The following is a 20,106-nucleotide window of genomic DNA, read 5'->3' on the forward strand; positions in this document are numbered from 1 at the left end:
ATTTCACCAGATGTGCATCGGAAACTACTACTGGTCTTCCACGGGACGATCAAAGCGTAGACTGTGTGAAACATTACTCCCATGGAGGAAAGTGCGCATGGTGTCTGTTGTATTCAATCAAGATGCAATTTCTGTGTTTCATCAACACTCTGATAGTCCACAGATATCAGAACGCCTCCAGATGTGCCTCGGAAACTACTACTGGTCTTCCAGGGAACGATCAAATCGTATACTGTTTAAGACATACCTCCCATGGAGGAAAGTGCGCATGGTGACTGTTGTAATCAATCCCGATGCAATTTCTCTGTTTCATGAATACTCTGATAGTCCACAGATTACAGAATGCCTCCAGATGTGCATCGGAAACTACTACTGGTCTTCCAGGGAATGATCAAAGCGTACACTGTTGGAGACATTACTCCTATGGCGGAAAGTGCGAATGGTGACTGATGTATTCAATCCCGATGCAATTTCTGTGTTTCATCAACACTCTGATAGTCCACAGATTACAGAATGCCTCCAGATGTGCATCGATAACTACTACTGGTCTTCCAGGTTATGATCAAAGCGTAAACTGTTAGAGACATTACTCCCATGGAGGAAAGTGCACATGGTGACTGTTGTATTTAATTCCGATTAAATTTCTGTGTTTCATCAACACTCTGATAGTCCACAGATTACAGAAAGCCTCCAGATGTGCATCGGTAACTACTACTGGTCTTCCAGGGAACGATCAAAGCATAGACTGTTTGAGACATTTCTCCCATTTAGGAAAGTGCGCATGGTGACTGTTGTATTCAATCCCGATGCAATTTCTGTGTTTCATTAACACTCTGATAGTCCACAAATTAGGGAAAGCCTCCAGATGTGCATCGGAAACTACATCTGGTCTTCCAGGGAACGATTGAAGCGTAGACTGTTTCAGGGTTACTAACATGGAGGAAAGTGCGCATGGTGTCTGTTGTATTCAATCCCGATGAAATTTCTTAGTTTCATCAACACTCTGATACTCCACAGATTGCAGAATTTCACCAGATGTGCATCGGAAACTACTACTGGTCTTCCAGGGGACGATCAAAGCGTAGACTGTGTGAAACATTACTCCCATGGAGGAAAGTGCGCATGGTGTCTGTTGTATTCAATCCAGATGCAATTTCTGTGTTTCATCAACACTCTGATAGTCCACAGATTTCAGAATGCCTCCAGATGTGCATCGGAAACTACTACTGCTCTTCCAGGAAACGATCAAATCGTAGACTGTTTAAGACGTACCTCCCGTGGAGGAAAGTGCGCATGGTGACTGTTGTAATCAATCCCGGTGCAATTTCTCTGTTTCATGAATACTTTGATAGTCCACAGATTACAGAATGGCACCAGATGTGCATCGGAAACTACTACTGGTCTTCCAGGGAATGATCAAAGCGTAGACTGTTGGAGACATTACTCCTATGGAGGAAAGTGCGCATGGTGACTGATGTATTCAATCCCGATGCAATATCTGTGTTTCATCAACACTCTGATAGTCCACAGATTACAGAATGCCTCCATATGTGCATCAATAACTACTACTGGTCTTCCAGGTTATGATCAAAGCGTAAACTGTTAGAGACATTACTCCCATGGAGGAAAGTGCGCATGGTGAATGTTGTATTCAATTCCGATTAAATTTCTGTGTTTCATCAACACTCTGATAGTCCACAGATTACAGAAAGCCTCCAGATGTGCATCGGTAACTACTACTGGTCTTCCAGGGAACGATCAAAGCATAGACTGTTTGAGACATTACTCCCATGGAGGAAAGTGCGCATTGTGACTGTTGTATTCAATCCCGATGCATTTTCTGTATTTCATCAACACTCTGATAGTCCACAGATTACAGAATGCCGCCAGATGTGCATCGGAAACTACATCTGGTCTTCCAGGGAACGATTAAAGCGTAGACTGTTTCAGGGTTACTCCCATGGAGGAAAGTGCGCATGGTAGCTGTTGTATTCAATCCCGATGAAATTTCTTAGTTTCATCAACACTCTGATACTCCACAGATTGCAGAATTTCACCAGATGTTCATCGGGAACTACTACTGGTCTACCAGGGAACGATCAAAGCGTAGACTGTTTGAAACATTACTCCCATGGAGGAAAGTGCGCATGGTGACTGTTGTATTCAATCCCGATGCAATTTCTGTGTTTCATCAACACTCTGATAGTCCACAGATTACAGAAAGCCTCCAGACGTGCATCGGAAACTACTACTGGTCTTCCAGGGACCGATCAAAGCGTAGACTGTTTGAGACATTACTTTTATGGAGGAATGTGCGCATGTTGACTGTTGTATTCAATCCCGATGCAATTTCTGTGTTTCATCAACACTCTGATAGTCCACAGATTACAGAATGACTCCAGATGTGCATCGGAAACTACTACTGGTCTTCCAGGGAACGATCAAAGCGTAAACTCTTTGAGACATTACTCCCATGGGGGAAAGTGCGCATGGTGACTGTTGTATTCAATCCCGATGCAATTTCTGTGTTTCATCAACACTCTGATAGTCCACAAACTAGGGAAAGACTCCAGATGTGCATCGGAATCTACTACTGGTCTTCCAGGGAACGATCAAAGCGTAGACTGTTAGAGTCATTACTCCCATGGAGGAAAGTGCGCATGGTGACTGTTGTATTCAATCCCGATGCATTTTCTGTGTTTCATCAACACTCTGATAGTCCACAGATTACAGGATGCCGCCAGATGTGCATCGGAAACTACTACTGGTCTTCCAATGAACGATTAAAGCGTAGACTGTTTCAGGGTTACTCCCATTTAGGAAAGTGCGCATGGTGTCTGTTGTATTCAATCCCGATGAAATTTCTTAGTTTCATCAACACTCTGATACTCCACAGATGGCTGAATTTCACCAGATGTGCATCGGAAACTACTACTGGTCCTCCAGGGGACGATCAAAGCGTAGACTGTTTGAAACATTACTCCCATGGAGGAAAGTGCGCATGGTGACAGTTGTATTCAATCCCGATGCTAATTCTGTGTTTCATCAACACTCTGACAGTCCACAGATTACAGAATGCCACCAGATGTGCATCGGAAACTACTACTGGTCTTCCAGGGAACGATCAAAGCGTAGACTGTTTGAGACATTACTTTTATGGAGGAAAGTGCGCATGGTGACTGTTGTACTCAATCCCGATGCAATTTCTGTGTTTCACCAACACTCTGATAGTCCACAGATTACAGAATGCCTCCAGATGTGCATCGGAAATTACTACTGGTCTTCCAGGGAACGATAAAAGCGTAGACTGTTTGAGACATTACTCCCATGAAGGAAACTGCTCATGGAGACTGTTGTATTCAATCCCGATGCAATTTCTGTGTTTCATCAACACTCTGATAGTCCACAGATTACAGAGAGACACCAGATGTGCATCGGAAACTACTACAGGTCTTCCAGGGAACGATCAAAGCGGAGACTGTTTGAGAATTACTCCCGTGGAGGAAAGTTCGCATGGTGACTGTTGTATTCAGTCCCGATGCAATTTCTGTGTTTCATCAACACTCTGATAGTCCACAGATTACAGAATGCCTCCAGATGTGCATCATAAACTACTACTGGTCTTCCAGGGAACGATCAAAGTGTAGACTGTTTGAGACATTACTCCCGTGGAGGAAAGTGCGCATGGTGACTGTTGTATTCAATCCCGATAAAATTTCTGTGTTTCATCAACACTCTGATAGTCCACAGATTACAGAAAGCCACCAGATGTGCATCGGAAACTACTACTGGTCTTCCAGGGAACGATCATAGCGTAGACTGTTTGAGACATTACTTTTATGGCGGAAAGTGCGCATGGTGACTGTTGTATTCAATCCCGATGCAATTTCTGTGTTTCATCAACACTCTGATAGTCCACAGATTACAGAGAGACACCAGATGTGCATCGGAAACTACTACAGGTCTTCCAGGGAACGATCAAAGCGGAGACTGTTTGAGAATTACTCCCGTGGAGGAAAGTTCGCATGGTGACTGTTGTATTCAATCCCGATGCAATTTCTGTGTTTCATCAACACTCTGATAGTCCACAGATTACAGAATGCCTCCAGATGTGCATCATAAACTACTACTGGTCTTCCAGGGAACGATCAAAGTGTAGACTGTTTGAGACATTACTCCCGTGGAGGAAAGTGCGCATGGTGACTGTTTATTCAATCCCGATAAAATTTCTGTGTTTCATCAACACTCTGATAGTCCACAGATTACAGAAAGCCACCAGATGTGCATCGGAAACTACTACTGGTCTTCCAGGGAACGATCAAAGCGTAGGCTGATAGAGACATTACTCCCATGGAGGAAAGTGCGCATGGTGACTGTTGTATTCAATCCCGATGCAATATCTTTGTTTCATCAACACTCTCATAGTCTACAGATTACAGAATGCCACCAGATGTGCATCGGAAAGTACTACTGGTCTTCCAGGGAACGATCAAAGCGTAGACTGCTAGATACATTACTCCCACGGAGGAAAGTGCGCATGGTGACTGTTGTATTCAATCCCTATGCAATTTCTGTGTTTCATCAACACTCTGATATTCCACAAATTACGAAAAGCCTCCAGATGTGCATCGGAAACTACTACTGGTCTTCCAGTGAACGATCAAAGCGTAGACTGTTTGAGACATTACTCCCATGAAGGAAACTGCTCATGGAGACTGTTGTATTCAATCCCAATGCAATTTCTGTCTTTCATCAACACTCTGATAGTCCACAGATTACAGAAAGCATCCAGATGTGCATCATAAACTACTACTGGTCTTCCAGGGAACGATCAATGCGTAGACTGTTTCAGACATTACTCCCATGGAGGAAAGTGCGGATGGTGACTGTTGTATTCAATCCCGATGCAATTTCTGTGTTTCATCAACACTCTGATAGTCCACAGATTACAGAATGCCACCAGATGTGCATCGGAAACTACTACTGGTCTTCCAGGGAACGATCAAAGCGTAGACTGTTTGAGACATTACTTTTATGTCGGAAAGTGCGCATGGTGAGTGTTGTATTCAATCCCGATGCAATTTCTGTGTTTCACCAACACTCTGATAGTCCACAGATTACAGAATACCTCCAGATGTGCATCGGAAACTACTACTGGTCTTCCAGGGAACGATCAAAGCGTAGACTGTTTGAGACATTACTCCCATGAAGGAAACAGCTCATGGAGACTGTTGTATTCAATCCCGATGCAATTTCTGTGTTTCATCAACACTCTGATAGTCCACAAATTACAGAAAGCATCCAGATGTGCATCGGAAACTACTACTGGTCTTCCAGGGAACGATCAAAGCGTAGACTGTTTGAGACATTACTGCCGTGGAGGAAAGTGCGCATGGTGACTGTTGTATTCAATCCCGATGCATTTTCTGTGTTTCATCAACACTCTGATAGTCCACAAATTACGGAAAGCCTCCAGATGTGCATCGGAAACTACTACTGGTCTTCCAGGGAACGATCAAAGCGTAGACTGTTAGAGACATTACTCCCATGGAGGAAAGTGCGCATGGTGACTGTTGTATTCAATCCCGATGCAATTTCTGAGTTTCATCAACACTCTGATAGTCCACAGATTACAGAATGCCACCAGATGTGCATCTGACACTACTACAGGTCTTCAAGGGAACGATCAAAGCGGAGACTGTTTGAGAATTACTCCCATGGAGGAAAGTTCGCATGGTGACTGTTGTATTCAATCCCGATGCAATTTCTGTGTTTCATCAACAGTCTGATAGTCCACAGATTACAGAATGCCACCAGATGTGCATCGGAAATTACTACTGGTCTTCCAGGGGACGAACAAAGCGTAGACTGTTTGAGAATTACTCCCATGGAGGAAAGTTCGCATGGTGACTGTTGTATTCAATCCCGATGCAATTTCTGTGTTTCATCAACACTCTGAGACTCCACAGATTACAGAATGCCTCCAGATGTGCATCAGAAACTACTACTGGTCTTCCAGGGTACGATCAAATCGTAGACTGTTTGAGACATTACTCCCGTGGAGGAAAGTGCGCATGGTGACTGTTGTATTCAATCCCGATGCAATTTCTGTGTTTCATCAACACTCTGATAGTATACAGATTACAGAATGACACCAGATGTGCATCGGTAACTACTACTGGTCTTCCAGGGAACGATCAAAGCGTAAACTGTTTGACAATTACTCCCATGGGGGAAAGTTCGCATGGTGACTGTTATATTCAACCCCGATGCAATTTCTGTGTTTCATCAACACTTTGAGACTCCACAGATTACAGAATGCCTCCGGATGTGCATCGGAAACTACTACTGGTCTTCCAGGGAACGATCAAAGCGTAGAGTGTTTGAGACATTACTCCCATGAAGGAAAGTGAGCATGGTGAATGTTGTATTCAATCCCGACGCAATTTCTGTGTTTCATCAACACTCTGATAGTCCAGAGATTACAGTATGCCTCCAGATGTGCATCGGAAAGTACTACTGGTCTTCCAGGGAACGATCAAAGCGTAGACTGCTAGATACATTACTCCCATGGAGGAAAGTGCGCATGGTGACTGTTGTATTCAATCCCGATGCAATTTCTGTGTTTCATCAACTCTCTGATATTCCACAAATTACGAAAAGCCTCCAGATGTGCATCGGAAACTACTACTGGTCTTCCAGGGAACGATCAAAGCGTAGACAGTTAGAGACATTACTCCCATGGAGGAAAGTGCGCATGGTGACTGTTGTATTCAATCCCGATGCAATTTCTGTGTTTCATCAACACTCTGATAGTCCACAGATTACAGAAAGCATCCAGATGTGCATCATAAACTACTACAGGTCTTCCAGGGAACGATCAATGCGTAGACTGTTTCAGACATTACTCCCATGGAGGAAAGTGCGCATGGCGACTGTTGTATTCAATCCCGATGCAATATCTGTGTTTCATCAACACTCTGATAGTCCACAGATTACAGAATGCCACCAGATGTGCATCGGAAACTACTACTGGTCTTCCAGGGAACGATCAAAGCGTAGACTGTTTGAAACATTACTCCCATGGAGGAAAGTGCGCATGGTGACTGTTGTATTCAATCCCGATGCAATTTCTGTGTTTCACCAACACTCTGATAGTCCACAGATTACAGAATACCTCCAGATGTGCATCGGAAACTACTACTGGTCTTCCAGGGAACGATCAAAGCGTAGACTGTTTGAGACATTACTCCCATGAAGGAAACTGCTCATGGAGACTGTTGTATTCAATCCCGATGCAATTTCTGTGTTTCATCAACACTCTGATAGTCCACAAATTACAGAAAGCATCCAGATGTGCATCGGAAACTACTACTGGTCTTCCAGGGAACGATCAAAGCGTAGACTGTTTGAGACAATACTGCCGTGGAGGAAAGTGCGCATGGTGACTGTTGTATTCAATCCCGATGCAATTTCTGTGTTTCATCAACACTCTGATAGTCCACAAATTACGGAAAGCCTCCAGATGTGCATCGGAAACTACTACTGGTCTTCCAGGGAACGATCAAACCGTAGACTGTTAGAGACATTACTCCCATGGAGGAAAGTGCGCATGGTGACTGTTGTATTCAATCCCGATGCAATATCTGAGTTTCATCAACACTCTGATAGTCCACAGATTACAGAATGCCACCAGATGTGCATCTGACACTACTACAGGTCTTCGAGGGAACGATCAAAGCGGAGACTGTTTGAGAATTACTCCCATGGAGGAAAGTTCGCATGGTGACTGTTGTATTCAATCCCGAAGCAATTTCTGTGTTTCATCAACAGTCTGATAGTCCACAGATTACAGAATGCCACCAGATGTGCATCGGAAATTACTACTGGTCTTCCAGGGGACGAACAAAGCGGAGACTGTTTGAGAATTACTCCCATGGAGGAAAGTTCGCATGGTGACTGTTGTATTCAATCCCGATGCAATTTCTGTGTTTCATCAACACTCTGAGACTCCACAGATTACAGAATGCCTCCAGATGTGCATCAGAAACTACTACTGGTCTTCCAGGGAACGATCAAAGCGTAGACTGTTTGAGACATTACTTTTATGGAGGAAAGTGCGCATGGTGACTGTTGTATTCAATCCCGATGCAATTTCTGTGTTTCACCAACACTCTGATAGTCCACAGATTACAGAATGCCTCCAGATGTGCATCGGAAATTACTACTGGTCTTCCAGGGAACGATAAAAGCGTAGACTGTATGAAACATTACTCCCATGAAGGAAACTGCTCATGGAGACTGTTGTATTCAATCCCGATGCAATTTCTGTGTTTCATCAACACTCTGATAGTCCACAGATTACAGAGAGACACCAGATGTGCATCGGAAACTACTACAGGTCTTCCAGGGAACGATCAAAGCGGAGACTGTTTGAGAATTACTCCCGTGGAGGAAAGTTCGCATGGTGACTGTTGTATTCAATCCCGATGCAATTTCTGTGTTTCATCAACACTCTGATAGTCCACAGATTACAGAAAGCCACCAGATGTGCATCGGAAATTACTACTGGTCTTCCAGGGAACGATAAAAGCGTAGACTGTTTGAGACATTACTCCCATGAAGGAAACTGCTCATGGAGACTGTTGTATTCAATCCCGATGCAATTTCTGTGTTTCATCAACACTCTGATAGTCCACAGATTACAGAGAGCATCCAGATGTGCATCGGAAACTATTACTTGTCTTCCAGGGAACGATCAAAGCGTAGGCTGATAGAGACATTACTCCCATGGAGGAAAGTGCGCATGGTGACTGTTGTATTCAATCCCGATGCAATATCTTTGTTTCATCAACACTCTCATAGTCTACAGATTACAGAATGCCACCAGATGTGCATCGGAAAGTACTACTGGTCTTCCAGGGAACGATCAAAGCGTAGACTGCTAGATACATTAATCCCACGGAGGAAAGTGCGCATGGTGACTGTTGTATTCAATCCCTATGCAATTTCTGTGTTTCATCAACACTCTGATATTCCACAAATTACGAAAAGCCTCCAGATGTGCATCGGAAACTACTACTGGTCTTCCAGTGAACGATCAAAGCGTAGACTGTTTGAGACATTACTCCCATGAAGGAAACTGCTCATGGAGACTGTTGTATTCAATCCCAATGCAATTTCTGTCTTTCATCAACACTCTGATAGTCCACAGATTACAGAAAGCATCCAGATGTGCATCATAAACTACTACTGGTCTTCCAGGGAACGATCAATGCGTAGACTGTTTCAGACATTACTCCCATGGAGGAAAGTGCGGATGGTGACTGTTGTATTCAATCCCGATGCAATTTCTGTGTTTCATCAACACTCTGATAGTCCACAGATTACAGAAAGCCACCAGATGTGCATCGGAAACTACTACTGGTCTTCCAGGGAACGATCAAAGCGTAGACTGTTTGAGACATTACTTTTATGTCGGAAAGTGCGCATGGTGACTGTTGTATTCAATCCCGATGCAATTTCTGTGTTTCACCAACACTCTGATAGTCCACAGATTACAGAATACCTCCAGATGTGCATCGGAAACTACTACTGGTCTTCCAGGGAACGATCAAAGCGTAGACTGTTTGAGACATTACTCCCATGAAGGAAACTGCTCATTGAGACTGTTGTATTCAATCCCGATGCAATTTCTGTGTTTCATCAACACTCTGATAGTCCACAAATTACAGAAAGCATCCAGATGTGCATCGGAAACTACTACTGGTCTTCCAGGGAACGATCAAAGCGTAGACTGTTTGAGACATTACTGCCGTGGAGGAAAGTGCGCATGGTGACTGTTGTATTCAATCCCGATGCATTTTCTGTGTTTCATCAACACTCTGATAGTCCACAAATTACGGAAAGCCTCCAGATGTGCATCGGAAACTACTACTGGTCTTCCAGGGAACGATCAAAGCGTAGACTGTTAGAGACATTACTCCCATGGAGGAAAGTGCGCATGGTGACTGTTGTATTCAATCCCGATGCAATTTCTGAGTTTCATCAACACTCTGATAGTCCACAGATTACAGAATGCCACCAGATGTGCATCTGACACTACTACAGGTCTTCGAGGGAACGATCAAAGCGGAGACTGTTTGAGAATTACTCCCATGGAGGAAAGTTCGCATGGTGACTGTTGTATTCAATCCCGATGCAATTTCTGTGTTTCATCAACAGTCTGATAGTCCACAGATTACAGAATGCCACCAGATGTGCATCGGAAATTACTACTGGTCTTCCAGGGGACGAACAAAGCGGAGACTGTTTGAGAATTACTCCCATGGAGGAAAGTTCGCATGGTGACTGTTGTATTCAATCCCGATGCAATTTCTGTGTTTCATCAACACTCTGAGACTCCACAGATTACAGAATGCCTCCAGATGTGCATCAGAAACTACTACTGGTCTTCCAGGGTACGATCAAATCGTAGACTGTTTGAGACATTACTCCCATGGAAGAATGTGCGCATGGTGACTGTTGTATTCAATCCCGATGCAATTTCTGTGTTTCATCAACACTCTGATAGTCCACAGATTACAGTATGCCTCCAGATGTGCATCGGAAAGTACTACTGGTCTTCCAGGGAACGATCAAAGCGTAGACTGCTAGAGACATTACTCCCATGGAGGAAAGTGCGCATGGTGACTGTTGTATTCAATCCCGATGCAATTTCTGTGTTTCATCAACTCTCTGATATTCCACAAATTACGAAAAGCCTCCAGATGTGCATCGGAAACTACTACTGGTCTTCCGGGGAACGATCAAAGCGTAGACTGTTAGAGACATTACTCCCATGGAGGAAAGTGCGCATGGTGACTGTTGTATTCAATCCCGATGCAATTTATGTGTTTCATCAACACTCTGATAGTCCACAGATTACAGAATGCCACCAGATGTGCATCGGAAACTACTACTGGTGCTCCGGGGAACGATCTAAGCGTAGACTGTTTGAGACATTACTCCCGTGGAGGAAAGTGCGCATGGTGACTGTTGTATTCAATCCCGATGCAATTTCTGTGTTTCATCAACACTCTGATAGTATACAGATTACAGAATGACACCAGATGTGCATCGGAAACTACTACTGGTCTTCCAGGGAACGATCAAAGCGTAAACTGTTTGACAATTACTCCCATGGGGGAAAGTTCGCATGGTGACTGTTATATTCAACCCCGATGCAATTTCTGTGTTTCATCAACACTTTGAGATTCCACAGATTACAGAATGCCTCCGGATGTGCATCGGAAACAACTACTGGTCTTCCAGGGAACGATCAAAGCGTAGAGTGTTTGAGACATTACTCCCATGAAGGAAAGTGAGCATGGTGAATGTTGTATTCAATCCCGACGCAATTTCTGTGTTTCATCAACACTCTGATAGTCCAGAGATTACAGTATGCCTCCAGATGTGCATCGGAAAGTACTACTGGTCTTCCAGGGAACGATCAAAGCGTAGACTGCTAGATACATTACTCCCATGGAGGAAAGTGCGCATGGTGACTGTTGTATTCAATCCCGATGCAATTTCTGTGTTTCATCAACTCTCTGATATTCCACAAATTACGAAAAGCCTCCAGATGTGCATCGGAAACTACTACTGGTCTTCCAGGGAACGATCAAAGCGTAGACAGTTAGAGACATTACTCCCATGGAGGAAAGTGCGCATGGTGACCATTGTATTCAATCCCGATGCAATTTCTGTGTTTCATCAACACTCTGATAGTCCACAGATTACAGAAAGCATCCAGATGTGCATCATAAACTACTACTGGTCTTCCAGGGAACGATCAAAGCGTAGACTGTTAGAGACATTACTCCCATGGAGGAAAGTGCGCATGGTGACTGTTGTATTCAATCCCGATGCAATTTCTGAGTTTCATCAACACTCTGATAGTCCACAGATTACAGAATGCCACCAGATGTGCATCTGACACTACTACAGGTCTTCAAGGGAACGATCAAAGCGGAGACTGTTTGAGAATTACTCCCATGGAGGAAAGTTCGCATGGTGACTGTTGTATTCAATCCCGATGCAATTTCTGTGTTTCATCAACAGTCTGATAGTCCACAGATTACAGAATGCCACCAGATGTGCATCGGAAATTACTACTGGTCTTCCAGGGGACGAACAAAGCGTAGACTGTTTGAGAATTACTCCCATGGAGGAAAGTTCGCATGGTGACTGTTGTATTCAATCCCGATGCAATTTCTGTGTTTCATCAACACTCTGAGACTCCACAGATTACAGAATGCCTCCAGATGTGCATCAGAAACTACTACTGGTCTTCCAGGGTACGATCAAATCGTAGACTGTTTGAGACATTACTCCCGTGGAGGAAAGTGCGCATGGTGACTGTTGTATTCAATCCCGATGCAATTTCTGTGTTTCATCAACACTCTGATAGTATACAGATTACAGAATGACACCAGATGTGCATCGGTAACTACTACTGGTCTTCCAGGGAACGATCAAAGCGTAAACTGTTTGACAATTACTCCCATGGGGGAAAGTTCGCATGGTGACTGTTATATTCAACCCCGATGCAATTTCTGTGTTTCATCAACACTTTGAGACTCCACAGATTACAGAATGCCTCCGGATGTGCATCGGAAACTACTACTGGTCTTCCAGGGAACGATCAAAGCGTAGAGTGTTTGAGACATTACTCCCATGAAGGAAAGTGAGCATGGTGAATGTTGTATTCAATCCCGACGCAATTTCTGTGTTTCATCAACACTCTGATAGTCCAGAGATTACAGTATGCCTCCAGATGTGCATCGGAAAGTACTACTGGTCTTCCAGGGAACGATCAAAGCGTAGACTGCTAGATACATTACTCCCATGGAGGAAAGTGCGCATGGTGACTGTTGTATTCAATCCCGATGCAATTTCTGTGTTTCATCAACTCTCTGATATTCCACAAATTACGAAAAGCCTCCAGATGTGCATCGGAAACTACTACTGGTCTTCCAGGGAACGATCAAAGCGTAGACAGTTAGAGACATTACTCCCATGGAGGAAAGTGCGCATGGTGACTGTTGTATTCAATCCCGATGCAATTTCTGTGTTTCATCAACACTCTGATAGTCCACAGATTACAGAAAGCATCCAGATGTGCATCATAAACTACTACAGGTCTTCCAGGGAACGATCAATGCGTAGACTGTTTCAGACATTACTCCCATGGAGGAAAGTGCGCATGGCGACTGTTGTATTCAATCCCGATGCAATATCTGTGTTTCATCAACACTCTGATAGTCCACAGATTACAGAATGCCACCAGATGTGCATCGGAAACTACTACTGGTCTTCCAGGGAACGATCAAAGCGTAGACTGTTTGAAACATTACTCCCATGGAGGAAAGTGCGCATGGTGACTGTTGTATTCAATCCCGATGCAATTTCTGTGTTTCACCAACACTCTGATAGTCCACAGATTACAGAATACCTCCAGATGTGCATCGGAAACTACTACTGGTCTTCCAGGGAACGATCAAAGCGTAGACTGTTTGAGACATTACTCCCATGAAGGAAACTGCTCATGGAGACTGTTGTATTCAATCCCGATGCAATTTCTGTGTTTCATCAACACTCTGATAGTCCACAAATTACAGAAAGCATCCAGATGTGCATCGGAAACTACTACTGGTCTTCCAGGGAACGATCAAAGCGTAGACTGTTTGAGACAATACTGCCGTGGAGGAAAGTGCGCATGGTGACTGTTGTATTCAATCCCGATGCAATTTCTGTGTTTCATCAACACTCTGATAGTCCACAAATTACGGAAAGCCTCCAGATGTGCATCGGAAACTACTACTGGTCTTCCAGGGAACGATCAAAGCGTAGACTTTTAGAGACATTACTCCCATGGAGGAAAGTGCGCATGGTGACTGTTGTATTCAATCCCGATGCAATTTCTGAGTTTCATCAACACTCTGATAGTCCACAGATTACAGAATGCCACCAGATGTGCATCTGACACTACTACAGGTCTTCGAGGGAACGATCAAAGCGGAGACTGTTTGAGAATTACTCCCATGGAGGAAAGTTCGCATGGTGACTGTTGTATTCAATCCCGATGCAATTTCTGTGTTTCATCAACAGTCTGATAGTCCACAGATTACAGAATGCCACCAGATGTGCATCGGAAATTACTACTGGTCTTCCAGGGGACGAACAAAGCGGAGACTGTTTGAGAATTACTCCCATGGAGGAAAGTTCGCATGGTGACTGTTGTATTCAATCCCGATGCAATTTCTGTGTTTCATCAACACTCTGAGACTCCACAGATTACAGAATGCCTCCAGATGTGCATCAGAAACTACTACTGGTCTTCCAGGGAACGATCAAAGCGTAGACTGTTTGAGACATTACTTTTATGGAGGAAAGTGCGCATGGTGACTGTTGTATTCAATCCCGATGCAATTTCTGTGTTTCACCAACACTCTGATAGTCCACAGATTACAGAATGCCTCCAGATGTGCATCGGAAATTACTACTGGTCTTCCAGGGAACGATAAAAGCGTAGACTGTTTGAGACATTACTCCCATGAAGGAAACTGCTCATGGAGACTGTTGTATTCAATCCCGATGCAATTTCTGTGTTTCATCAACACTCTGATAGTCCACAGATTACAGAGAGACACCAGATGTGCATCGGAAACTACTACAGGTCTTCCAGGGAACGATCAAAGCGGAGACTGTTTGAGAATTACTCCCGTGGAGGAAAGTTCGCATGGTGACTGTTGTATTCAGTCCCGATGCAATTTCTGTGTTTCATCAACACTCTGATAGTCCACAGATTACAGAATGCCTCCAGATGTGCATCATAAACTACTACTGGTCTTCCAGGGAACGATCAAAGTGTAGACTGTTTGAGACATTACTCCCGTGGAGGAAAGTGCGCATGGTGACTGTTGTATTCAATCCCGATAAAATTTCTGTGTTTCATCAACACTCTGATAGTCCACAGATTACAGAAAGCCACCAGATGTGCATCGGAAACTACTACTGGTCTTCCAGGGAACGATCATAGCGTAGACTGTTTGAGACATTACTTTTATGGCGGAAAGTGCGCATGGTGACTGTTGTATTCAATCCCGATGCAATTTCTGTGTTTCATCAACACTCTGATAGTCCACAGATTACAGAGAGACACCAGATGTGCATCGGAAACTACTACAGGTCTTCCAGGGAACGATCAAAGCGGAGACTGTTTGAGAATTACTCCCGTGGAGGAAAGTTCGCATGGTGACTGTTGTATTCAATCCCGATGCAATTTCTGTGTTTCATCAACACTCTGATAGTCCACAGATTACAGAATGCCTCCAGATGTGCATCATAAACTACTACTGGTCTTCCAGGGAACGATCAAAGTGTAGACTGTTTGAGACATTACTCCCGTGGAGGAAAGTGCGCATGGTGACTGTTTATTCAATCCCGATAAAATTTCTGTGTTTCATCAACACTCTGATAGTCCACAGATTACAGAAAGCCACCAGATGTGCATCGGAAACTACTACTGGTCTTCCAGGGAACGATCAAAGCGTAGGCTGATAGAGACATTACTCCCATGGAGGAAAGTGCGCATGGTGACTGTTGTATTCAATCCCGATGCAATATCTTTGTTTCATCAACACTCTCATAGTCTACAGATTACAGAATGCCACCAGATGTGCATCGGAAAGTACTACTGGTCTTCCAGGGAACGATCAAAGCGTAGACTGCTAGATACATTACTCCCACGGAGGAAAGTGCGCATGGTGACTGTTGTATTCAATCCCTATGCAATTTCTGTGTTTCATCAACACTCTGATATTCCACAAATTACGAAAAGCCTCCAGATGTGCATCGGAAACTACTACTGGTCTTCCAGTGAACGATCAAAGCGTAGACTGTTTGAGACATTACTCCCATGAAGGAAACTGCTCATGGAGACTGTTGTATTCAATCCCAATGCAATTTCTGTCTTTCATCAACACTCTGATAGTCCACAGATTACAGAAAGCATCCAGATGTGCATCATAAACTACTACTGGTCTTCCAGGGAACGATCAATGCGTAGACTGTTTCAGACATTACTCCCATGGAGGAAAGTGCGGATGGTGACTGTTGTATTCAATCCCGATGCAATTTCTGTGTTTCATCAACACTCTGATAGTCCACAGATTACAGAATGCCACCAGATGTGCATCGGAAACTACTACTGGTCTTCCAGGGAACGATCAAAGCGTAGACTGTTTGAGACATTACTTTTATGTCGGAAAGTGCGCATGGTGAGTGTTGTATTCAATCCCGATGCAATTTCTGTGTTTCACCAACACTCTGATAGTCCACAGATTACAGAATACCTCCAGATGTGCATCGGAAACTACTACTGGTCTTCCAGGGAACGATCAAAGCGTAGACTGTTTGAGACATTACTCCCATGAAGGAAACAGCTCATGGAGACTGTTGTATTCAATCCCGATGCAATTTCTGTGTTTCATCAACACTCTGATAGTCCACAAATTACAGAAAGCATCCAGATGTGCATCGGAAACTACTACTGGTCTTCCAGGGAACGATCAAAGCGTAGACTGTTTGAGACATTACTGCCGTGGAGGAAAGTGCGCATGGTGACTGTTGTATTCAATCCCGATGCATTTTCTGTGTTTCATCAACACTCTGATAGTCCACAAATTACGGAAAGCCTCCAGATGTGCATCGGAAACTACTACTGGTCTTCCAGGGAACGATCAAAGCGTAGACTGTTAGAGACATTACTCCCATGGAGGAAAGTGCGCATGGTGACTGTTGTATTCAATCCCGATGCAATTTCTGAGTTTCATCAACACTCTGATAGTCCACAGATTACAGAATGCCACCAGATGTGCATCTGACACTACTACAGGTCTTCAAGGGAACGATCAAAGCGGAGACTGTTTGAGAATTACTCCCATGGAGGAAAGTTCGCATGGTGACTGTTGTATTCAATCCCGATGCAATTTCTGTGTTTCATCAACAGTCTGATAGTCCACAGATTACAGAATGCCACCAGATGTGCATCGGAAATTACTACTGGTCTTCCAGGGGACGAACAAAGCGTAGACTGTTTGAGAATTACTCCCATGGAGGAAAGTTCGCATGGTGACTGTTGTATTCAATCCCGATGCAATTTCTGTGTTTCATCAACACTCTGAGACTCCACAGATTACAGAATGCCTCCAGATGTGCATCAGAAACTACTACTGGTCTTCCAGGGTACGATCAAATCGTAGACTGTTTGAGACATTACTCCCGTGGAGGAAAGTGCGCATGGTGACTGTTGTATTCAATCCCGATGCAATTTCTGTGTTTCATCAACACTCTGATAGTATACAGATTACAGAATGACACCAGATGTGCATCGGTAACTACTACTGGTCTTCCAGGGAACGATCAAAGCGTAAACTGTTTGACAATTACTCCCATGGGGGAAAGTTCGCATGGTGACTGTTATATTCAACCCCGATGCAATTTCTGTGTTTCATCAACACTTTGAGACTCCACAGATTACAGAATGCCTCCGGATGTGCATCGGAAACTACTACTGGTCTTCCAGGGAACGATCAAAGCGTAGAGTGTTTGAGACATTACTCCCATGAAGGAAAGTGAGCATGGTGAATGTTGTATTCAATCCCGACGCAATTTCTGTGTTTCATCAACACTCTGATAGTCCAGAGATTACAGTATGCCTCCAGATGTGCATCGGAAAGTACTACTGGTCTTCCAGGGAACGATCAAAGCGTAGACTGCTAGATACATTACTCCCATGGAGGAAAGTGCGCATGGTGACTGTTGTATTCAATCCCGATGCAATTTCTGTGTTTCATCAACTCTCTGATATTCCACAAATTACGAAAAGCCTCCAGATGTGCATCGGAAACTACTACTGGTCTTCCAGGGAACGATCAAAGCGTAGACAGTTAGAGACATTACTCCCATGGAGGAAAGTGCGCATGGTGACTGTTGTATTCAATCCCGATGCAATTTCTGTGTTTCATCAACACTCTGATAGTCCACAGATTACAGAAAGCATCCAGATGTGCATCATAAACTACTACAGGTCTTCCAGGGAACGATCAATGCGTAGACTGTTTCAGACATTACTCCCATGGAGGAAAGTGCGCATGGCGACTGTTGTATTCAATCCCGATGCAATATCTGTGTTTCATCAACACTCTGATAGTCCACAGATTACAGAATGCCACCAGATGTGCATCGGAAACTACTACTGGTCTTCCAGGGAACGATCAAAGCGTAGACTGTTTGAAACATTACTCCCATGGAGGAAAGTGCGCATGGTGACTGTTGTATTCAATCCCGATGCAATTTCTGTGTTTCACCAACACTCTGATAGTCCACAGATTACAGAATACCTCCAGATGTGCATCGGAAACTACTACTGGTCTTCCAGGGAACGATCAAAGCGTAGACTGTTTGAGACATTACTCCCATGAAGGAAACTGCTCATGGAGACTGTTGTATTCAATCCCGATGCAATTTCTGTGTTTCATCAACACTCTGATAGTCCACAAATTACAGAAAGCATCCAGATGTGCATCGGAAACTACTACTGGTCTTCCAGGGAACGATCAAAGCGTAGACTGTTTGAGACAATACTGCCGTGGAGGAAAGTGCGCATGGTGACTGTTGTATTCAATCCCGATGCAATTTCTGTGTTTCATCAACACTCTGATAGTCCACAAATTACGGAAAGCCTCCAGATGTGCATCGGAAACTACTACTGGTCTTCCAGGGAACGATCAAACCGTAGACTGTTAGAGACATTACTCCCATGGAGGAAAGTGCGCATGGTGACTGTTGTATTCAATCCCGATGCAATATCTGAGTTTCATCAACACTCTGATAGTCCACAGATTACAGAATGCCACCAGATGTGCATCTGACACTACTACAGGTCTTCGAGGGAACGATCAAAGCGGAGACTGTTTGAGAATTACTCCCATGGAGGAAAGTTCGCATGGTGACTGTTGTATTCAATCCCGAAGCAATTTCTGTGTTTCATCAACAGTCTGATAGTCCACAGATTACAGAATGCCACCAGATGTGCATCGGAAATTACTACTGGTCTTCCAGGGGACGAACAAAGCGGAGACTGTTTGAGAATTACTCCCATGGAGGAAAGTTCGCATGGTGACTGTTGTATTCAATCCCGATGCAATTTCTGTGTTTCATCAACACTCTGAGACTCCACAGATTACAGAATGCCTCCAGATGTGCATCAGAAACTACTACTGGTCTTCCAGGGAACGATCAAAGCGTAGACTGTTTGAGACATTACTTTTATGGAGGAAAGTGCGCATGGTGACTGTTGTATTCAATCCCGATGCAATTTCTGTGTTTCACCAACACTCTGATAGTCCACAGATTACAGAATGCCTCCAGATGTGCATCGGAAATTACTACTGGTCTTCCAGGGAACGATAAAAGCGTAGACTGTATGAAACATTACTCCCATGAAGGAAACTGCTCATGGAGACTGTTGTATTCAATCCCGATGCAATTTCTGTGTTTCATCAACACTCTGATAGTCCACAGATTACAGAGAGACACCAGATGTGCATCGGAAACTACTACAGGTCTTCCAGGGAACGATCAAAGCGGAGACTGTTTGAGAATTACTCCCGTGGAGGAAAGTTCGCATGGTGACTGTTGTATTCAATCCCGATGCAATTTCTGTGTTTCATCAACACTCTGATAGTCCACAGATTACAGAAAGCCACCAGATGTGCATCGGAAATTACTACTGGTCTTCCAGGGAACGATAAAAGCGTAGACTGTTTGAGACATTACTCCCATGAAGGAAACTGCTCATGGAGACTGTTGTATTCAATCCCGATGCAATTTCTGTGTTTCATCAACACTCTGATAGTCCACAGATTACAGAGAGCATCCAGATGTGCATCGGAAACTATTACTTGTCTTCCAGGGAACGATCAAAGCGTAGGCTGATAGAGACATTACTCCCATGGAGGAAAGTGCGCATGGTGACTGTTGTATTCAATCCCGATGCAA

This window comes from Schistocerca gregaria, unplaced genomic scaffold (assembly GCF_023897955.1).
Source record: "Schistocerca gregaria isolate iqSchGreg1 unplaced genomic scaffold, iqSchGreg1.2 ptg000077l, whole genome shotgun sequence".
Classification (NCBI taxonomy): domain Eukaryota; kingdom Metazoa; phylum Arthropoda; class Insecta; order Orthoptera; family Acrididae; genus Schistocerca; species Schistocerca gregaria.